At 57.0% G+C, this 21371-nt stretch overlaps 1 pseudogene; it reads left to right on the forward strand.

Moving 5' to 3' along the window:
* Positions 1-8802: 8802 nt before the first annotated feature.
* LOC139440352 (glyceraldehyde-3-phosphate dehydrogenase-like) lies at positions 8803-9858 on the forward strand (annotated as a pseudogene).
* The last annotated feature ends 11513 nt before the right edge of the window (positions 9859-21371 follow it).

The raw sequence follows: 21371 nt of genomic DNA on the forward strand, positions 1-21371 counted from the left end.
CTGGAAATTCCACGACGAAAACCCGCCACGGACTCGGGGGGCTTCGGGCGAGTTGTTTCATTAGTCACAACGGGGTCTGTGGAGAATGCGTGTGGGACAGTGTGATCACACGTGGACTGCGTGTGGCTGGTGTGTGGTGGCGGGGAAGTCTGGCATAGCTTGAAAGCTGCCTGTGACTGGGGGTGATAGCGCTTCGTGACTGGCCTGGTTTCCCGGGAGGGGACGGGTACCCAGGGGACTCAGCGGCCTCCCTGGAGGGGTGCAGAAGGGCGGTGGGCCAGCCCCTGTGGAGGACCTGCGCATCTGGTCACTGTGTGTGGTGCGCCGTGGGAAATGGTCTCTCCTGGACCTTGTGACCCCACCCCACCTGCCGCACCATGGTAGGCAGGTGACACAGGTCTTCCTGGCCCCATTCCCTGCTGGGGGGAGGGGCTCTGGGCCCTCGTGGGGCTGAAATTTGGGGTCGGGTGCTGACACTCAGATTCCCCTTCCCCTCTGCTGCTGCCCTTCTTGAGGCAGGGTACAAGGAGGCCCTGTGGGGGTGCTGCTGAGGGTGGGGGTGCTCTTCACCCACCCGCCCTTCGGAGCTCCCCCTTTCCTCCATCCAGGCCTTCCAGAACTAGGTCTGCCTGCTCTCAAGGGCAGTACTGATATTCCCTGAGAACTTCCCCGAGGTGTTTAAAAAGAGGACCCTGAGGAGAAGGGAGGGGAGAGACAGGAGGGAGGGGAAGGAATGTGGAGGTGGTGGGGGTGGGGGAGCGGGGTTGTGGGAGAAAGAAGGACGGAGGTCAGGCTGGCGAGAACAGTTTGGTGCAGAGGGAGGCAGAAGACAAGGAGCTGGCAGTGCCTCCTGCTGCCACCCAGGCCTAGAACGGTCAGAGTGAGGTTACTCCTGATCTGGGGGGACTCCAGTGGTAGAGGCATTACACCCCACAGTTACAGAACTGGGCCCTGGGGAAGCCCAGATACCGCTACCAAAATAAGCCCCCTCCCTGGGGTCTCTCTGCCACTGCGGGTTCTTTGCCCGCCGCCCTTAGGAATTATGGCTCTCAACGCCAGGGTTTGGTGAAAAGGGAAGGAACTATTTATTCAAAAGTTATACAGGTTCAGAGTAATGGTGGAATATGGCCATTAAATCTCAAAGTCCCTTTAAAACACCCACAAACACACACACACAGTCCTGCCTTCCACGCTTTGGCCAGGCAGGCCAGGCAGGGGCACCGTATCTCAGGAAAAGAAATAGAAGTGAGCAGCTCGGCTGGACTCCCGGTCCCTCCCAGTAATCCGAGCTCGGCTGGCAGGCCTCCCGCAGGCCCCAGCACCATCAGCTGTGTTGCCGGGATCTCCAGTTCTTAATCCAAACCCACATGGCATCTCCTCAGGGCCCGCCAGCGAGAGTCCTTTCACCCCCTTCCTTCCTGCATGGAATCACATTGTCTCCCCTGCCCCCCACCCCGGTGTGTACCTCATGGCGGCCGGCCTTTAGTTTAAATCCCAGCCTGGAACCTCCTCTGCAGCCCCATTTCTGACTCCTCCCACAGTCGGCTACACCTGTCAGCACCCCCCACAATTTCTGCCTTTCTGGGCTGCCATAGTAAGTCCGGGCAGGCGTGGCCCCCTGGCACAGAGCAAACCATCTCCAAGCTCTCATGCAGGCGTGGAAACCGGGGAGCTGCCTCCCAGTTACGTGATGGGTTAAAGTGAGGCCCACCTTTTGGGCTCCACTCCGGCTGGAAAACTAGTCTGCTGTAATAGATATGCAAAATAACCGTTTTTGCATATCAGGCATGAAGCTAGCCTGTTATCGGTATGCAAAATAACTCTCAGTGGCCCTGCTCCGTGGGTCCCACCCCACAGTGGGACTTGTGGGGGTGGGAATATCCTATATTCCTGGACACCCCACCTTCTGGATCCTGTTACAGACCCCCATTTGGGGGGCCCTGGCTGCACCCCAGTAAACTACTTCTACGGCAGCTCACCTCTCTGTCCACCTGGGCGATGTCCACGTGTGTTGACCTGCAGGTCTGGACAGCTGGTGCCTGTCACTGCTGTCACTTCATTTGGACTCTTGCCACCGAGGAGAGGTCTCTGGGCATGCGGTTAAGCGCTGCCCCTTTTCACTCTCTCTCCCCCTTACCCACTAGCGTGGGGCTGCTGAGGTTCCTGAGGTCACAGCAGAGTAGCCTCCTGAGTCCCCACTCCCAGGCCCAGCCTGTGGCTGGGTGGGGAGTTTCTGGGTGGGCCTGCAGCAGCCTGAGCCAGGACTCCAGGGCCAGTTCTCGGTGTCCCACACAGGCTGGGAGATTTCACCCCGTGGAGGTCTGGCCAGCACTGACCACCTCCCCGGACACACTCCTGCTAAAGCTGCTCTCAGAGACCTTGAGCAGAGGAGCCGAGAGGGCAGGGAAGCTGGAGCTCCTTCTGAGGTGCAGGGCTCCTTCACTAAGAGGTGTGGAGAGGGAGACACGGCCTCTCAGGACCCGCCTGGTCCTGGTCCTGGTCCTGTGCTCTTGCCTTGTCTTCTGTCTTTCCTTCTGTCCATTCCAACCCAACTCCTCCAGGAAGCCCTCTCTGATTGCACCAGCCGTTTCTGCCTTCCTTTTCAATGAACACCAGCTCTGACTCATCCCCCACCCCTTGCCCCAGTGCTGTGCTGTAGGAACGTGGGAGGTATCCGGACTGAGCCCTTAATTATACATATTTTGCAAAAGAATCCTCTAGAGCAGGTTCCAGCAGAATCTCACCCCCACCCATTTGGATTATGTGCCTAGATGTGGACCAGTCGGCTTTGGCCAGGGAAATAGGGCAGGGTCACATGACAAGTGGGTGACACAGCCTGTGGCCAAGCCAGGAAACGCTGAGCATATCCGCCCCACCCCCCTTCTCCCTTTCCCTTCCCGAGGCCAGGTGTCTCCCTGGGAGAGAAGGGGCATTCTCTGTGCCCACTCCCCCACCGCCTCCCCACCCGGGACCCACCACCCCTCCCTGGGAGATCTGCCCCGCCTCCTCCCTGGACTCCAGCCTCTCTTGTCTGCCGGCTCCATCCAGTCCGCCTGCTGGGCTACCGAGACGCCCTTCTGAAACACCCAGCAGAGGGTCTTGTCTTTCTCCTGCAGAGCTTGGAGAGCTCTCTGTGAAGTCACAGACACTTAGCTCCACAGACAGGGATTTTCAGCACTTGCTTTTTCTGGCCTGCCTCCGGCGCCTTCCATCCCTTCCATCCCCCCCCCAGCCCAGAGGCCTCCCAGGGCCCCAGGCTTTTTTGGTCCAGTTCCTTTAAAATGCAGGCACTGCATTTCTTCTGGCTTTGCTCACGCTGTTCCCTTTGGCTGGGGCTCTTCAAGGCTGAGGGAAAATGCCACCTCCTCTCCGGCAGGTTTCCCTGACTCCTCAGGTGGAGTTGCCACCTGTGCTCCCGTTGTACCTGTAAACACTTCGATGTGGTCCCTCCTTCTTTCCATTAGTGTTATTTTATCCGCCGCACTCCCCAGCACGACTCCTTGTCCAACCATGGGGACTGGGTCTTACTCATTTAAGATTTGCCCTGCACACAGTAGGCACATAATAGATGCTTGTTAGGTTGAATAGATCATTGTCATTCACACCGTGTGTGAATTGCTCGTTTTCCTTTAAAACTTTAGAAATTGTTACAAAAATGGTCCTTAGGAGCTTTTGAACATTCACAACCATACCAAAGTGGATAAATAAAAAGCAAAGGTCCCTACACTTCTCTCCCTCCCAACCTAGTTCCCTGGAGTGAGCCTGTGAAAAGCGAGAATGTTCTCTCTCAGCCAGCCGTTCGTGAAGCTGGTGCCCCTCCCAGCAGCATCAGCCGTGGTCAGGAACTCGGATTCTGATTCCACCGCAGACCCTCGGATCTGCGCTCAGGCCCAGGCCCGGCCCTGCCCGCAGGTGAGAACCGCCAGAGCCCCAGCCCGAGGACTAGCTGGAGTGGTGTTGAAGCCCTGGGCCCAGGGCTGCCCGGCAGGCGCTTTCCCGCCGGGAGTGGAGATGCCGCTGGTGCAGCTTCCATCACAGGTCAGCTTAACTTCTCCGTCTGTTGCCTCCTTCAGCCTCAGTGTGTGCAGGAGAGAGCCAGTGTGGGCTGGTGGCCAGTGCCCTCCTCTGGGGCTGAGAAGGGGTGGTGAGACGGGGCTCTGGCTGGACCACTAACTTGCCGTGTGACACAGTACAAGTTGCAGGACTTAACTCGTCTCAAAAAGGCGGCTGTTCTCTGGAGACCCTCCAGTGTGTCCGAGCAAATACACAAATGCAGAAAAACCTGTGTCTTGAGCTCTCCAAGGGCCTGCAGTCCAGATGAAAGGAACTTTATGGGGGAGATGCCACCAGTCTCCAGACTTTCAAGAGGGGACAGGGTCCCGGAATGGAATGAAACTGCACTTGCTCAGTTTCAGAACACGGCACAGCCACCAGCTGCCCGAGCTTGCGGACCAAGGCAAAGAAAAACTCCGCCGCTTAAATTCACTCTTTGTAAGAACAGGATGTAACAGACATTTATTCAGCACCTACTGTGTGCCAGGCACTAGTCCCGACCTCAGAGTACAGCAGTGAAGAAAACAGGTCAAACCAGCCACCCTAGTGAAATTGACATCTAGTCAAGAGAAACAGACAATAAACACAGAAGTGTCCCATGGGAGATGGGAGGAGGGCCATGCAGAGGAACAAAGCAGGGTGGGGGCTGGGTGGGAGGGCTCTCAGAGCACAGACAAGGAGGCCAGGGCCTGGAATCACCACTTGGTCAGGCCCCCCAACAGGGAGAAGGAATTTTCAAAACTTCTCCACATGAGTCAGGGCTAGTGCCAGGCTCGGCCTCTAAGGGGCTTCTGGTGTGTTTAGAGGAAGAGACAAGACCGGCTGCAGGCCCTGTGTGATTCTTCCACTGACAGAATTCCATTTATAAGCTGACCTCAGGCAGGTCGGGGAAGGCAGGTATTGGTAAGGTGGAGGGCTTCCTAGAGGAGGTGGCATCTGGCTCTGCCTTGAAGGATGAGTAACTCACAACTGCCTAGGAAGGCGAGGGCACTCCAGGGGGGACACAGCGGGAGCCAAGATGGGGCAGGAGATGCCAACCTACCCCAGCCACTGTGCAGGAGGGGATGAGCTGCCCTGGCGCCTTGTAGCAGCCTGCGAGGCCAGCCTCTGCTCTGGGCAGTGCAGTGGGTCACCCCTTTGTTTCCCCCGGGGCCTCCCCGTCCCCTCCCCACTTCCAGCCTCACCCACCAGAGAACGCTTTCTGGCAAAAATCCAAAGAGCAAGTTTTTATTTGTGGGGTGGGCTACAGGGAGGCACAGATAATCTATTTCTCTTTTCTTTAAGGAGGCCTCCGAGCTGTCATTCTATGAGCCCAGGGACAACTGTGGTCCTCGGCAGGCCCCTGAGTGGGTGGGGTAGACCAGTTCGATAAGTAGGTCTGCTGGTCCAGAAAGGGGTTGGGAAATAGGCCCGTGCCTCAGTTTCCCCACTTGCAGTTGTGCTACGGAACTGGGATGGGCCAGTCCAGGCCTTGCGTATTCTGGATCTTGCATCGAAGGGCCTGGCTTGCCGGTGCGGTGACCGACGGAGGGTAAGGGATCACAGGCAAGTCTGGCCTCAGGGCTCTGGGCTGAAATATGGCCCAGGGGACAGGAGGCTGTGGGCGGCCCAGCCTGATCTGAAGGCTGACAGGCCATTACTTCACCATCCTGCTGGGCTTTGTGCTCCCAGCGGTGACATTTTTTTGCTGCAATTGCTTAGAAAAACAGTAGAGACGCCTCCCCTGGTCATTTTTCTACTTTTTCCTCTTAAATGAAAAGGCAAATGTTTCCCAGAAGGGGTACATCAGTGGTGTCAAACTCATTTTCACCGGGGGCCACATCAGCCTTGCGGTTGCCTTCAAAGGGCCGAAATAATTTTAGGAATGTATAAATGTAACTATTCCTTCACTGTTAAGGAGTTGAAATTACATTCAGCCCTTGGAAGGCAACCATGAGGCTGATGTGGCCCCGGGTGAAAATGAGTGTGACACCCCTGGGTACATGTCTCCCTAGTGCCTCAGAGCCTGGGATGGGGTGAAAGATGCTGCCCCCTCAGGCCCACCCTCCCCTGCCCGCTACCCTGTCCCCTCCTTCCAGCCCCTCCCAGCCCTTCAGCCCCCTCCTCACTCTGGCTTTCTCAGTGCCACCTCCCAGCTGTGACTTCCGCTCAGTTCATTTGCCACACTGCCCAGCACTCCTGCAGCTCCTCAGCCCCCCACCTGACCCTCCGGCCTCGCTCACACCTGCCCCTGCACCTGGAATTGTAACAGGGTGCAGCCCAGAGGGGGGCCCCAAACAGGGATTTGTAATGGGTCCAGAAGAGCTTGGAGATAATTGGCTCCACACCACAGGGCCACACATGCCCAGAATGCTCGCAGCTGTGGCCAATTGTGGGAGGAGCCGGAAATGGGTGCAGAGGAAGATGGGTGCTGGGATTTAAACCTGGGCATGGCAGCCATTAGGTGTCTCTTTTTGGGGCCACGTGGCTTTGGGGTGCTCCCTTTTGCCACGTGTCTTAGGCAGCAGGAGAGACTTTGCCTGGAAGAGAAGGGGTGAAAGGACTCTTGCTGGTGGGCCATGAGAAGGTGCCACATGGCTCTGGATTAACTGGAGATCGTGGCAGCGACACAGCTGATGGTGCCGGGAGCCTGAATCATGGACTTCTACTTCTTTCCTGAGACACGGTACCCCAAACTGGGCAGAGGGGAGAAGGAAGGGCTGTGTGTGTTTGTGGGTGTTCTAAAGGACTTTAGTCTGTATAACTTTTAAATAAATAATAATTCCTTTCCTTTTCACCAATCTCTGGCATTGAGAGATGTCTTTCCTCTGGCGGTGGGCAAAGTGAACCTAGTATGGGGGAGGGACCCTGGAGAAAAAGGGGGGGTCTTTTATATCGTTCAGCGCCCCCCCCCGCCCCGTTCTGTAACACTGGTGCTACTGCTTAACTCTTCTGAAAACAGCTTCCAGAACTGATGAAACACCAATTCCTATGCTCAAGAAGCTTAAAACATCCCAAGCAGTGTAAATAAAAAGGAAAACCCTAGATATACCCTGGTGAAACAACAGAATGTGGAAGATAAAGAGAATATTTTAAAAGCAGCCAGAGGGGTTAAAATGCAGATTATCCTCAGAATGTGAGCATGAGATTAACCGCTGGCTTTCGGCAGCAGTGATGGAAGCCAGAAATAGTGCTGTGCTTTCCTGGTGCCCAAGGAAAAGGCTGGTCTGCCTGGAATTCTATGCTCAGGGACTAGATCTTTCCAGAATGAGGACAACATTTTTAGATGAGTCAAAATCAAAATCATTCACCAGCTGCAGATTTGAGAAGAAAGTTCTGAAAGATGTGCTGGAGGCAGAAGACAAGTAGCCGCAGACAGGAAGTCTGAGAGGAAATGCAAGTGAGCAGAGAGTGGTGAATGCCCGGCCCGTCCAAACCACGTCACCTGTAAAACAATACTGAGTGTCCTGCGGAATTCAAAAATAATGTATAATTAAATACCCCCAAAGATACCCCAAATAACATGAATTTGAGAGAGCGTACGGCGTTGATCATTCTAAGATCTGTGTGTTATCCAAGAGTTGGGTAAAGGTTTTAGAAATCAGTTTACAAATAGATTTCTTTCCTCTTCCATGTGCAAGTGATACATTGAGGGTATCAGCTAACAAACAACTTGGTTAGATTAACTCCCTGTCCTTAAGAGGTTTCTGTCTCAGAGTCCATGTGTGAGCACTGACCAGTGTGACGAGCAGTGCTACAGAAACCTGAACTTGCCTGTCTGACGGCTGGAGCTGGATCTCAGGTGACAGGCGGGGCCTTGACCCCTGTGACCCACTCTGAGCCACAGCCGCACCAGCATCACTGACAGAGGGGTCACCCTGGTGCCCGGGAAACCTGATTGTCTCTGAGAGAATATGTGGTCTTGTTTCGCCTTCTGAGTGCCCTTCCCTTTCCTCCTGGCGTCTGAGGAGTTTTACAAAGTCCGGTGTCTGGCCTTGGCAGTAGGAGAGAAGAGAAACAAGCAGAGACATACTGTGCCCGAAACTCCAGAGGCTGCTGGGAGCATTTAGCCAGGGAGGTAATAAAAAACTGTGGGGCATAGAGCGTGAAAGCGTCTGGTGAGAGGACATTTTATTGGAAAATAAATCTTTTATACGCCATAGAATGAAAGACAATGGAGTAAAATGAGACAGTAGCATAATTAGGTTTTAAACATATGTTTTGTTCGTATTTTGAGAGAGGCAAGCCAAAGATTTAAATTCTTTTGAAACTCCTTCTGGCTGCAGGAAGGGGCTATGGGAGTGTGGGTGTCATATCTGAAAGGATATTCTCTCTGACGGTCAGCCACACTTCCCTCTGGAAGAGCACACTTGGCAGCTGCGGGAGGGGCCTCCGTGCCCTGCACCACACAACCTGAGACGCTTACATTGTTGCAATGGGTCTGCATCATTGTACTTTTACGATTGAACCGCCATTAATGGATGTAGATAGAAAGATTAGGGAGGAAATATTAATAAATACAATACAACCCAAGATAATAGAATTACTGTGCACACCTTACCTTTACTTCTAAAATTTCTGGGGACCAAGAAAATTGGAAAATATGATGGATTATGAACTATCTCTTATCTCTCAAGGAAAGCACATTCGTTCTTTAAGAGGGTCTTCCATGCTACCAGTTAAAATGTCATGAGTCTAGGCTCTCCGCTCCTGCTGTCCGACACACAGCTGCATCTTCCTGCGCCGCGCCAGCCTCAAGCCTGAGACAGGATGCTGAAGGTCACAGTGAATGGGTTTGGCCGCATTGGGCGCCTGGTCACCAGGGCTGCCTTTTACTCTGGCAAAGTGGATGTCTGGCATTATGAGTCCATGCCCTTATTGCCGCCCTGGAGGTCAATGACCCATTCATTGACTTCAACTACATGGTCTACATGGTCCAGCATGATTCTACGCATGGCAAGTTCAAAGGCACTGTCAAGGCTGAGAACGGGAAGCTTGTCATCAGTGGAAAGTCCATCTCCACCTTCCAGGAGCGAGATCCTGCCAACATCAAATGGGGTGATGCTGGTGCTGAATATGCTGTGGAGCCCACTGCTGTCTGCACCGCCATGGAGAGGCTGGGGCTCACCTGAAGGCTGGAGTCACGAGGGGCATCATTTCTGCCCCTTCTGCGGATGGCCCCGTGTTTGTGACGGGTGTGAACCACAACAGGTATGACAGCTCCATGAAGAGTGTCGCAGAGTGTCGCAATGCCTCCTGCACCACCCACTGCTTGGCCCCCTGGCCAAGGTCATCCATGACAGCTTTGGCATCGTGGAGGGACCCATGACCACAGTCCATGCGTCACTGCCATCCAGAAGACTGTGGATGGCCCTCTGGGAAGCTGTGGCGTGATGGCCAAGGGGCTGCCCAGCACATCATCCCTGCCTCCACTGGCACTGCCAAGGCTGTGGGCAAGGTCACCCCTGAGCTGAACGGGAAGCTCACTGGCACGGCCTTCTGTGTCGTGCCCCACCCCCAATGTGTCGGTTGTGGACCTGACCTGTGCACACTCACACATACACATACACTCACACACATGCACACTCACACATACATACATGCACACACACTCACACATACACCCTGGGAGGAGGCAGAGTGGCAACACTGTAACTGGGCAGACTGGCCTCTGGCTGCTTGCCACCTCTGTGTATATGCAAACACGAAGATTTGTGGCGAAGAAAATAGGTTTTTATTAACAGGGTTCCCAATTGGAGGGTGCTGGGAGCATTTCTGCTCCCAGCCGACCGAGCGGACTTCTCCTGAGAAGCAAGAAACCAGCCGCCCCAGGAAGATTAAAGCCCAAATCCAGGCCTGGAAGTTCCCTGTTGTTGCTCATCTGTGACCCGGGGCTGTTACTCAAATGCGTCTCCGTCTTCACAGCTCCCGGCCCTCTGTCTCTGGTGCCAGTGACACCATCGCCTCGCAGCAGCTCTCTCTTTCTCTCAGGGTTGTGGGTGCGCTGCCTGGTCGCACCCTAGATGGTTGTTCAGGGGCAGCTCTGTGCGTGAGCAAGGTCCTAGCTTGTGCCTCTGTGTGCCACTCTCAGGGCGAGAGGGCGGAAGCAGTCCAGGACCCGTGTGCTGTGAGGCACAGGGTGGTGGAGTCCCAGGGGCTGGACCCTGCCTCCGGGAGCTGGCTTCCAACCATGCAGGGCCTGAGCCCGGAGCAGTCCCAGCATCTGCCTCTCCGCCAGTCTGGGGCAAAGCAAGAGAGTGCGGCTTCTGCCTGCCTTCTGACTTCAGTGTGTTCTCCCAAAATCTCACGTGTGCCGGAAGCCAGGGTGAGCGTCCAGCTCTGCAGCCAAGGAGGGCTAATGTTGCCATGTTTGTCTTGCCCCTCTCCCAGCCTCAACGCTCTGTAAGGGGGCAAAGGCTTGAACTGTGCTCCTACAAGCTCCCTTCCGCCGAGTCCCCAGCTGCCCGGCTGCCCAGGCAGCCTCCCTCCTCCCTCCTGGGCAATCCACTTTGAATCTTCGATTCTGCCTTGGGGTTTTTCTCCCCACCCGCTGCCTTCTCCAGTGATTTGGCCTGACCCCTCTGCCACAACACTTTTCCCCTGCCTGGTGCTTCAGTGTTTGGGGTCCCTAACCCCCACGTAGCTCTGTGTGGCCGGACGACATGTTGAAATGTTAATTCGTATTCTGTGGCACCCTCTCCTGGTCCTTGGCCGGTTCATACCAAGGCAGGCGGTAGGACAGCTGTGGTCTCAGGCAAGGGATGACTCAGCATAAAGAGAAAAACAAGCAGTCCTGGCCTGGCTTGTGAGTTTCAGTATTGTAGCCCTCGCGGGGGAAACAGAAATGACTCGGGTGGCTGAACAGTTGTTCAGGGGATGGGGCTGGTGGGCTGACACAGAGCAGGCTTCCCACCCTTCTCCCACCTCCTCCCCTCTACACCCAGAGCTTTCTGGAGAAGGACTTGGAGGAGAAACAGAAGGACCGCGAGCAGGGCGAGACAGTTTGGGCCCCTGACAAAGATGAGCCCTGAGGTCACACGTGACCCTTCAGCTTGGCTCACTCTGCTACCTATTAGGTTGTGGAGTCCCAGTTCCCAGTCCTTCCAGTCTGATTGGCTTAGTTCATCATTTTCAGCCAGGCACCAAGTCCAGGTCAGTGACCAGCCCATGAGGACACAGCCTTTAGCTCCGGCGCACCTCTGGTCTAAGCCGTGGCCAGGAGCTGGGCTGCCTGGATTGAGGCATGGGCCCCACGCACTGGGGGCTTAGAAGGGGGCACGGGTGGGGGCCCAGCAGACACACCTGGCCCCGGACGTCCTGCTGCTGCCACAGGCGCAGACCCTTCGAGGCAGGCGCTGTGGGCTGGAGGGTTGTTGGGGTTCCTTCCCCTCACTGGTGCCTCATGGAGCCACTGAAGTGTTGCCTCCAAGAACTAGGAGTTTTGCCAAATGGGGTGTTTATTTGCTTTTGAATTTTTCCACGTTGTAGGAAACTGCCTTGTTAAGAGCTCCAGGTATTCCAGCAGCCAATTTTGTGCCCAGTTTCTGCTGGATGCCTCAGTTTCCCAGCTTGTTTCCTAATATATACCTTTTGGGGGACTTCTATGATATTCATCAGCATAAAAGTGCTATGAAGCGGCCCCAAGTAGACCCTGTAGATATAAACCCTGCGCTCTCAGCCTTTCTCTTTCCTGTCTCTCCCAGGTGGGCCCCCAGCCCAGGCCTCCCCCCACAGCCCCCTCAGACCTGAGTGGAGGGAGGCAGAGCCCCTTCACCCCTTGGCAGGCACAGTGAGGGGCCGGGCCGGCCAGGCTGGGGCAGTGAGGTGCTGACGGAGCCTTTCTCCCCATGATGGATGGCCCGCTGGCTGGAGCTGCAGTTCCAATTTGCTCCCCATTTGGACAGCCGCTTTACCCACAATTCAGCTTGTCAGGGCCACAAATCACTCTGCGCTATCAGCAAGGAGGTGGCAAGGAGACCAGAGGCAGGGCACAGTGAGTCCCCAAGGACCCTGGGCTGTGGAGAGGGGCCAAGGGGTTGGGGTGCTGGTCATACAAGGCTGGGCTCCATGCTGGGCCCCCTTTTCCCTCCACTCCCTCTTGCTCAAGTGCCAGCCAGCCCCATGGGTCCAGATGACCTGCTCTTCATCCAGTCTTAGCCCCGGACACCTGCCCAGTTCCCTGCCCAGGTGCCCTTTGTCCCCCCAAACAAACACAACAAGCCCTGTGCTGCTGTCCAGCTGCCCCAAGCTGTCTTCTGCCCAGCTCAGCCACCTGGCCCCACTTACACTTAGCCTCCTCCGGGGCCTTCTTCTGCCTTCTGCCTCCGCCATGGGACTGTCCCACTCCACTGCCAGGCTGTGAGGAGAGTTAGAGCCGTCCATCCGTCCCTCCATCCATCCGTCCCTCCATCCATCTGTTCTGAAAACACCGACTGAGCGTTCACTGTGTCACAACAGTGAGCAAAACCAGTCCCGTGAGGAGGGCAGATGTGAACTGACCGGGTGGAGAAGCGCATCACCCCAAACTGAGGCAACGGCTGAGGGGAAAGACCCTGGGAGCAGGGGGGCGTGGAGCTAGGGGGTCTGCCACGTCTGCAGTCTCTCTTCACCCCCTTCCTCTAGCCCTGCTTGGACCCATCTCCTCCAGGAAGACTTCACGGGTTTCCCATCTACAGGGAAGGGCAAAGGTGGGTTTACAGTGGTGAATACATGGAACAAAGTGTTCTTGTATGATGATAATTATTGCATTATTTCCCATCCAAACAACTGTAAAGCACTTTTACACGCCCCCCCCCCCCCCCAGCATGTGTAACCCACCAAAGGGCGCTTTGTGAAGGGTCCCTAAATTCAAGACGTCTCCTAGTGGTGTCTCGTCTTTCTGCTAAGTCCCCGAAGGTAAAGGCCCCCCCCCCCCAGTACAGTGCTCTATCCAAGCATGTCCTGGGTACCCGGCAATGCCTTCTCAGGACTCAGCTGAGATGCTTTCTCCTCCAGGAAGCCTTCCCTGGCACGTGTCCTGGGCTGGTTGTTCAGAATTTGGCCCCACATACCTTGGGCTCAGGGGGCGTAGGAGCTGCCCCCCCCACCTCCACCAGGTGCCTCTGGTGCATCCAGCTTTACTCTGGATTTGAAGACCTCTCCTCCAGTCCCTGTCCTGCCCCCGCCCAACCTCCCCCACCTCTGCCCTCTGCTAATCGTGATGCGGAGACACAGAGAGCAGGGCCTCTGCTGTGATCTACAGCAGCTGCTTCTCTGTGATGGATTTCTCAGCCTCAGACATCACTTTCCCTGGCCCGGTCACAGTGCTCCAGCTTCATCTTGCCAAAGGAACTGGTGCTTCTGTGCTTGGAGTGAATGGGGAAGGTGACTTTCCCTATGTCCCCTCCGAGCCAGGTCCAGGGAGCAGCTGGTGGCGAGGGAGCCAGTCCCCACTGACGGCAGGGCTGGGCGGCTGGCGGGCCTGAGTGGTCTCTGAGTGCTGATCCACCCTTCTGACGGCCACCCGAACTTGGAGGGGTGAAGCAGAGGAAGTGTGAGGGCCTGTAAGCTGCCCCCAACCCAGGGGCTCTGGGAGGCAGAGGCAGCGCACGACCTGTCCTGGTCTGGCCGCAATGTCCCCATGACGAATCCTTTAGACGGCGGGCCCACTTTCAACCACTTCTGTGTCTGAACATCTGCTTTTAGACAAAAGCCGAGTGGACGGCAATTGTTCTGCACGGAGAAGACTCGCTCCAGGACGCTCTGTGATGTGTTTTCCTGGGGAATTTCAATGAGGATTTTTGCCTGGCATCGATTTATGTTCCCAGCCTGTCCGGCACTCGGGGCTTGTGTAAGGGAGGACTGCCCACATCAGAGGCCCGTCTGCCGAACTGATCTCAGCAGAGACCCGTCCGCCCACCAGATATGTGGGAGCTGCGGGAGCGGGGAAGGGGCCACAGCGTCCCTCTGCAGGGGCCGCACTCACGTCTGCCTCCCAGAGTGAGCTCTTCTCTTGCTTAGGGATCTGGGGGTGTGGACCTTGGCAAGGACCCCATGCTTCTAGCAGGGGCTGAGCAAAGCTGCTTCCACTCCTGAGGCTCCTCTCCCCTCTCTTCCTTCTTTGAAGGCCCTCCCTTTTGATCTGCCCTGCGTTTTCATCTCCCCGCTCCTCTTCCTCCTCCAACAGCCCTCTGCCAGGCCTCCCTGCACCAGACAGTCTCCATTCCCTGCTCGCCCAGCTCCTCTCCTCCCCTCCCCGCCCCAACTAGTGCTCTTCACACGGCTGCCCCCCTGCCCTGCGGGCCTCCTGTTGGATTCCAGGCATGGTGGGAGGTCGGAGGGTGAGGGGACAACAGGGTGGGCATCTGTGGCTCCTGTGCAGCAGCTCCTCCATGCCCACCTCCCTGGGCACGTCCTGCCATGGCTCCACGATGCCAGCCCCCAGGGACGCACCCCGATGGTTTGCGGCGCCTTCGGCAGATTGGCTCCTGTCTGAGGGGCCATCTGCTTCCTCTTCTGTTCTCTTCCCCTTTTCCCAGTCCTGTCTCTTTTCTCTTTTGCCCCTCCCAGGGCTCATTCCTGCTGAGAATGAGCCTCCCGCTGTGTTCCTGTCCAGCCACGGCTTCTGAATGCTCTGCGGGGGACAATAGCCTGTTTCGTGTGTGTCCCCAAAGCTGGGTCAGGGAACCAAAATACCACGCCCACGCCCACGCCCACGGCCACCCCAGGCTTGTTTCCTGAGCCCAGGGTTCCACAGAACACGCTTTGGGAAACCTTGATCTCAGGCCAAGCGTGCGGGCTCTGTGAAGAAGCAGGAAATAAAGACATAAGAGCAGGCTTTGAGCCTTGCAGATGAGGCTGGAGTCTCGGCTCTGGCTCTTAGCGCAGCCAGGTTTGGGGAGAAGCATTTACCATCTTTCAAGTCTCAATTTCTTCATCTCTGAAAAGGGAAGGCTCCATTGCTCTGAGGATTCAAGAGGATAGTCGCTTCTTAGTGAAGACTCGCTTGGATGCAAGAACAGGGTTCACGTTACACAAAAAAGGGGATTTACTGGAAAGATGCTGGGTGGCTGCCCATCCCCGGGGCAAGGGTGCGGGGTAAGGGCCGACACCCAGGAGGTGAGTGGCAACCTCGGAGTGTCTGCACTCCAGCCTCCACTTCTGCTTCTCTGCACATCTGCTTCCTCTGTGGACCGTGTGTGTGACTTCCAGGGGTGTGGGGCCGCATGTGCCCACCCCCAGCCCCATGGCAGCCTCAGCTCCTGAGTCTAGACCGAGACTGGTGCCCCTCAGGACAGACTCCAAACGTCCAGGAGAAACAGCCTGATTGGCTCAGTGTGGCTTTGCTCCTGTCCAATCATCTCTGGCCAGGGCACTGGGCTCTTGTACTCACTTGGCCTATGGCCGCACCTCATGGCCCATCTACTCCAGGGGCGGTTCTCAGGACACATGGCCCAGCGGACACAGGCCGAGCAGATGCCGACAGGGGTGTCTGCTGCAACACTCGTGCCTGGGCACGGGGTCAGTGCTCGCTGAGTGTGGCCGGTGTGACCACGTTCGGTGCTTCTGGCTGAGAAGGGGGTGGGGTTCGGGAAGAACGAGGACTGTTGTCCATCTGCGAAAGCCCCACTCCCACCCCTCACACTTTCGCGTGCACGGAATCACCGGGGCACCGGCCACAGAAATGTCACCCCAACGTGGGCAAAACTGACTACTTGGGCTATCTTCAAATGAAAAGCTGCTCATCAAAGGACATCAGTAGAGTAAAAAGGCAAAACACCAGGCTGAAGAAGATGTTTGCCACACGCATATCCACCAAAGGACTGGCACCCGGAATATGTACAGAAGCCCTGTACGTTGGTAGGAAAAAGACAGACACTTTGATTTTTAAATTGGCAGGAGATCAGAATGGACGCTCTACAGAAGAGGATGCCGAAACGGCCAATGATTGGAGGAAAACGGGCTCAGCATCGTCAGTCATCAGGGGAAGGAAGGCACGTTAAAGCATAAGATGACAGCGCCTCACACCCACCAGAAAGGCTCAGACGAAAAGAGAAGCAGAGAAATGTACCAGTTGTCGGTGAGGCTGGACCACCTGGAGCTCTGCTGGTGCCGTCCACCTTGGGACAGCCATTCGCAGTGTCTCCCTCCCGCTCACAGACAAGCACCCGCCAGAAGTGCACGTGAGCATCCAGGAGACCCACGTCAGGGGGTTTTCACAGCGGCCCTTTCCTCACTGGGGACAGCCCGGGCCCGCGGCAGCACAGCACGGATGCCGGTTCTGAGCTGGAGTGCTGCTTGGCCTGGGAGAAAAGAAGCCAGATCCGCACGCAGCAGTGTGAATGGCTCTCACAGACAGGGTCAAGCAGGAGAGGTCAGACACAAGTGTCTGCAGAGTTCTAGACACATGAAGTTCAAAAGCAGCCAAGACTGGCCTGAGCTGTTGGAAGTCAGGATGGAGGCCCCTCCGGGGAAGGGAGCATGAAGGGTTTCTGAGGGCCTGTTAATGCTTCTGCTTCCTGATCTGGCGTAGATTAGACAGATGCGAAATTTGTGAAAATGCATCGAGCAATTCACTTATGGCTTGTACACTTCTCTGTACTTAGGTACCCACTTCCAACATGTAGAGAAAAAACATGGATGGCTTTTTTTTTTTATCCTCACTGAAGATATTTTTTCATTGCTTTTATGGGGTGGGGGGGCAGAGAGAAATGTGGAAGACAAACATTGGTTACCTCCTCATTCGTGCCCCAACTGGGGATTGAACCCGAAACCTGGGGTGTGTACCCTGACTGGGAATTGAACCTGCGACCCTTTGGTCTACAGGACAACGCTCCAACCTCCTGAGTGAGCCACACCGGCCAGGGCTAAATGGCTTATTTTAGGGGCAGATGTCTGTGACCCGCTCCCAGAGATTCTGATCATTGGGTCCTGAGTGCGGCCTGGGAGTCGGCACGTGCACCAGCTTCCCGGGTGGCTCTGGGGCAGCTGGGCCTGAGCAGCGGGCTGTAAGCCGGGCCCTGGCCAGTGCTGGGAGGTCAGTGGTGCTTGGCCATTCTTGCTGGTCTGTCAGCAGGAAGTGCTGGCGAACAACTGGGGGTTGGGGGAGGGCTGGGTGTGCTGAGAAGGCAGTGGGGAGGGGAAGGGGCTGGGAGGGGCAGGAAAACCTGTGCACCAAGGCAGGCTGGGGGAGCCACCGTTCCCCAAAGCACGTCAGTAGAGAAGAGTGTGTGGACCCTCTGGAATGCTTGCCAGGGGCGGGGCAGGTGAAAGGACCCTCGGAAGGCCAGTCTTTCCTGGGGTGGGGTGTGGATGCTGGGAGGCTCCACCCCCTGTCGCAGTTAAGTGATGCTCTGGGCCTCTGTCTGCCTTGGTTAGTGTGGGGAGGCACACTCTTTACAGCCTCAGAGGTGGGCTGAGCTCCAGTTCTGGCCCTGTCCTGGAGTAACTGTGGCCATGGGCCAGTCCCCTGCCCTTCCTGGGCCTTGGGTTATCCACCCATAAAACCAAGGGTGGAACTATATGACTGGGGACCTCTCTGTTCACCCGGCCACCTCCAAGCAGTTCTCTCTCACCCTGAGTTGAGACCTCTACCCCCATACCCTTCGGAAGGTGCTGCTGCTGACTGCACTGCCCATGGATGCTCTCGTGAGGGTCAGGTTCAGGGCTACTTCCTTCCCTCTCCCTGCTCCTTTAGCGGATCACGAGCTCCTGGAGGACAGGGCTGAGCTCTTAGGCATCTCTGTGCCTAGCACCCCACACAGTGTCAGGAACAATAACTGTTGAAATGAAACCTCTCGGGGCCTTCCTGTCCTGGCATGCTGGGGTTCCGGTTCCTTCCTTTCTGGGAATAGTTCAAGAACGCATGGGAGCCCAGGCGCAAGAGGGTCCACCATGCCATTCTGTCTCCAGCTGGCCTATGACGTGACTTGACTCTCGGTGAGCAAGGGGATCCAAAGAGGCACGCCCACCCCCCACCCATGTCTTGGCTGGAGCCCTGGCAGGCGGGCAGTCAAGCGGGCAGGCAGACAGGCGGGTGGGTGGTTCTGGCTGTCTCTCTGCTGAGTTCATTAGAGAGTGAGTTATTAATTCCTGGCTTGGGCAGGGCAGCCTGGGCCCTGAGTGCCCCTTGGAGCAGACAGGGGCAGGCCTGCGCTAATTGAAGGCTTAATTACTCTTCCCAGAGGAGGCTGCAGCCGGTGCCTTCCTCTGCCATCTGGCCGTTTGTCTTCTCCTGGCGGGTCCCCTCTGCCAGCCTGGGGAACGCTGGCTGCTCCCAGCCTGGGTCTCCACCTGCACCCCCCCACACCCCAGGGGGTTCTCTTTGGTTCCCTTGCTAGGGTCCTGTGCCCCAGGGTCACTCCTCATTCTTCGGCCTTCAGGGTTATTCTAAGCTTTGGACGTCTCCACACAGCCCCTGGGGCCTTGCCGGCTACACCAGAGGGGTCCACCAGGATGTTCCAGAGGTAGGCAGGGCTGAACACTTTTGGTTGGCCTCCCGGGCCACTGCTGAGGACGTGGTACCGATCTGCACGCCCCACCACTGTTTGTGTGAATAAGACGCCCATGCAGGCCAGACCCCAGAACTGAGTGGGTGGTCCTGAGGGGTTTGCTGGTTACACAGGCAGGTGGGGGAGAGAAAGGCTGCACAGAGGTGCCTTCCCAGAGATGGGGGGTGGGGGAGGGAAGGGAGGCAGAGGAGGGAAGCAAGACCAGTGGGCTCCTACAACGAGCCAGGCATCCCACATCCCATCCTAACACTGAGCAGCTTCCTGGGGTAGCTGAGTGGTCCCACTGCGCAGATGGGGACATGCGGGCGCAGGGCGGCCAGCTCGTTTGATCGATATCAGCCATGGCACCGGCGAGTTTGCAATGGCCATTCTGGGGCAGGGAAAAACTTTAAGCTCTTCTCCAGGTGTGAGGACTACAAACCGGTGTTCCACCACCTGTGATCCTGTGCGGTTTCCCGCTTTACTTCTTCCTCCCTACCAGCTCTGCTGCCCAGCCCCCACAGAGTCGGGCAAGGGAGTACGGGGTGGTGAGGGAGCCCTGGGCGGGCTGCCAGGGGACCCGGGCTCTTGCCTGCTCTGCCACTGGCCGGATGGGTGCCTTTGGGCTTCTGCTTGGGGAAGACTAGCAATCACTGGGCTGCTGACCTCTGCAGATGCTGTGGGCTCCACGGGGTCACCACCTGGGGTGGGCCCCTGGAGTTGTCAGCGTCCCTGGCCTAAGGAGCTCACCGCCATGCCTCTGCCCCCTGCCCCTTCCAGGCCTTTTATCCACTCCACCAGGAAACCCGGGGCCTCAGGGACCTGGGCTCCAGGCTCAACTCTGCAACTCATTCTGTGTGACCTTAAACCTAACCTCCCTGAACCTCACACTGCCCGCCCAGGGCCGGGGTGGACATGGGCCCAGGCAGGGCTCTCCGCCGCTGGGTCCCCGCAGGGCTGGACTGCTGAGGGCTGGGGGAGGGCTGGGTTAGGTTGCTCTAGAGACTGAAATTTGAATTGGGATTGGGTAGAACGAAGCGTTGCTATCAGCTCGAAGTTAGACGGGTTGGGACTTGCGTTCTGAATGCTGCTTGCCGGGACCGGGGTCAGGGATGGGGTTGGTTGGGGTCGGCTGTATAAAGGCCATGGCTGGAGATGTGGCACCGGGAGGGAGAAATAGTGGGTGTGAGGCGCGTGAGCTCCAGTTCTGGCTTTGCGCTGGGCAGGGCGGCTCCAGGCACTCTGCTGCCTCTGCTGGAGCGGCTTCCAGCCCTGGGACTGTGGTCCCCTGGTGAGGGCGACGGCTGGGCTGGGTGCCTGTTTCTCCCTCCCAGCTCCTGGATGCCAACAGCAGTGCTTGTGACTCAGGGGCTGGCTGAGCTGTGTCAGAGCCTGTCAGCATCTTATTGCCACTTTCAGGGACAGGGGACTCTGGGGCTCCACGGACAGAAGTCGTGAAGAGGGGCAGTTCCTTCCTTTTCGGCCTTGAGTCCAAGATCTAAGTTGCATCATGACACCCCCCCCAGCCCCCATTCCCCCCTCTGCACGAGGCTTGAGACCTGCCCCATCCTGTGACAGGGACATGGTGGTGTGACCCAGAGGTTAATGTGGGAATGACCTTCTTGCCTTGTCTGGAAGTCTCTGAATCACTTCCATCTGCTTGGAGTATTCTGATATTGTCACTTGACAACTGGCCACTCTCAGAGGCCAGCACACACACTCCGTACCTGCCAGCAGGCCTTGCTGTGTCCCTGGAACGCACTGCAGCCTCCAGGTCCAGGGCTTTGCACTTCAGCTCCTCCGTGTGGAACGCAGTTGCTCCCCTTATCCATCCCTGTCTGTCCCCAGGGGCCTCAGAGGCGGGAGCCAGCCTCCCCGCATCCACAGCCATGGCCATGGCCTTTGGGGACCAGGGCTGGTGGGGGCGGGTGCAGCTGGGTCCTGTACAGTGAGGCAAGCCCAGCTGCGGGCCTGACTTCAGCAACAGCGGCCCAGGGTTCTGGAACGCAGACACTGACCCCGCCGGGCGTCAGGAAGGTGGACCTCGGCGCCATTTGCCCCTGTCACCTGTCTCCACATCTGTGATGACAATGGGGCCCTGAGCCCCTTCTGGCCCTGACATCCTGAGTCAACATCGGCTAGGATCTGTGCTTCTAACTGAGGCACAGAAGGGAAGGACCGTTGCGGGGGGAACAGCATGTTTGGGTGGGAGGTTTGGGGCTCAGAGGGGACAGGTTGGTAAGAGGCACGATGGGCAGGTGGGGTTGGGAACATACCCTGCCCCCCTCAACTCCGTGTTTGGGACCTGTGGAAGGTCTCGCCCTTTTTCCAGGGTGAGTGGCTCCTAGTCTGGGGAGCCTGGGGTGTGCCCTGAGAAGACACTAGGGGGCGCTGGTGCCCTGGTGAACCTGGCTGAATTTACACTCTGGGAAGGGGTAGATGGGGGAGGAGCCCGTCCAAGTCCTGCTTTCTGGGTGGGGTGGACCTGGGCTGACCAGCCAGGCTGCTGAGTGAGAGGCAAGCACAGCAGGGTCTCCCTACCAGGCCCTGCCGCCTGTGGGGACCCCTCACCACAGCACCTGTGGGAGGGACCTTGACTCCTCCCGGCCATCTGGAGGCACCGGCTGGAGACCACTCCTGGTGGGAATAGGGATCCATCCTGAGGCTCGAGGAGGCTCAGACAGAGTAAGGGGAGATGAGGTGTGTGAGGCTGTCACTCACCAGACTTGCTCTACCTTGCTGCTGGGGCATTAATGCTTTAATGCCACACTCCCACACCCCCTGCACTGTGTCCGCACAGGGGCCTTTGGGAGGCACACTGGTCCCAGCAGGCCTTTTCTGTCTCTCCTCCCAAATGTGAGATTTTAAAAA

This window comes from Desmodus rotundus, chromosome 11, assembly GCF_022682495.2.
Source record: "Desmodus rotundus isolate HL8 chromosome 11, HLdesRot8A.1, whole genome shotgun sequence".
NCBI lineage: Eukaryota > Metazoa > Chordata > Mammalia > Chiroptera > Phyllostomidae > Desmodus > Desmodus rotundus.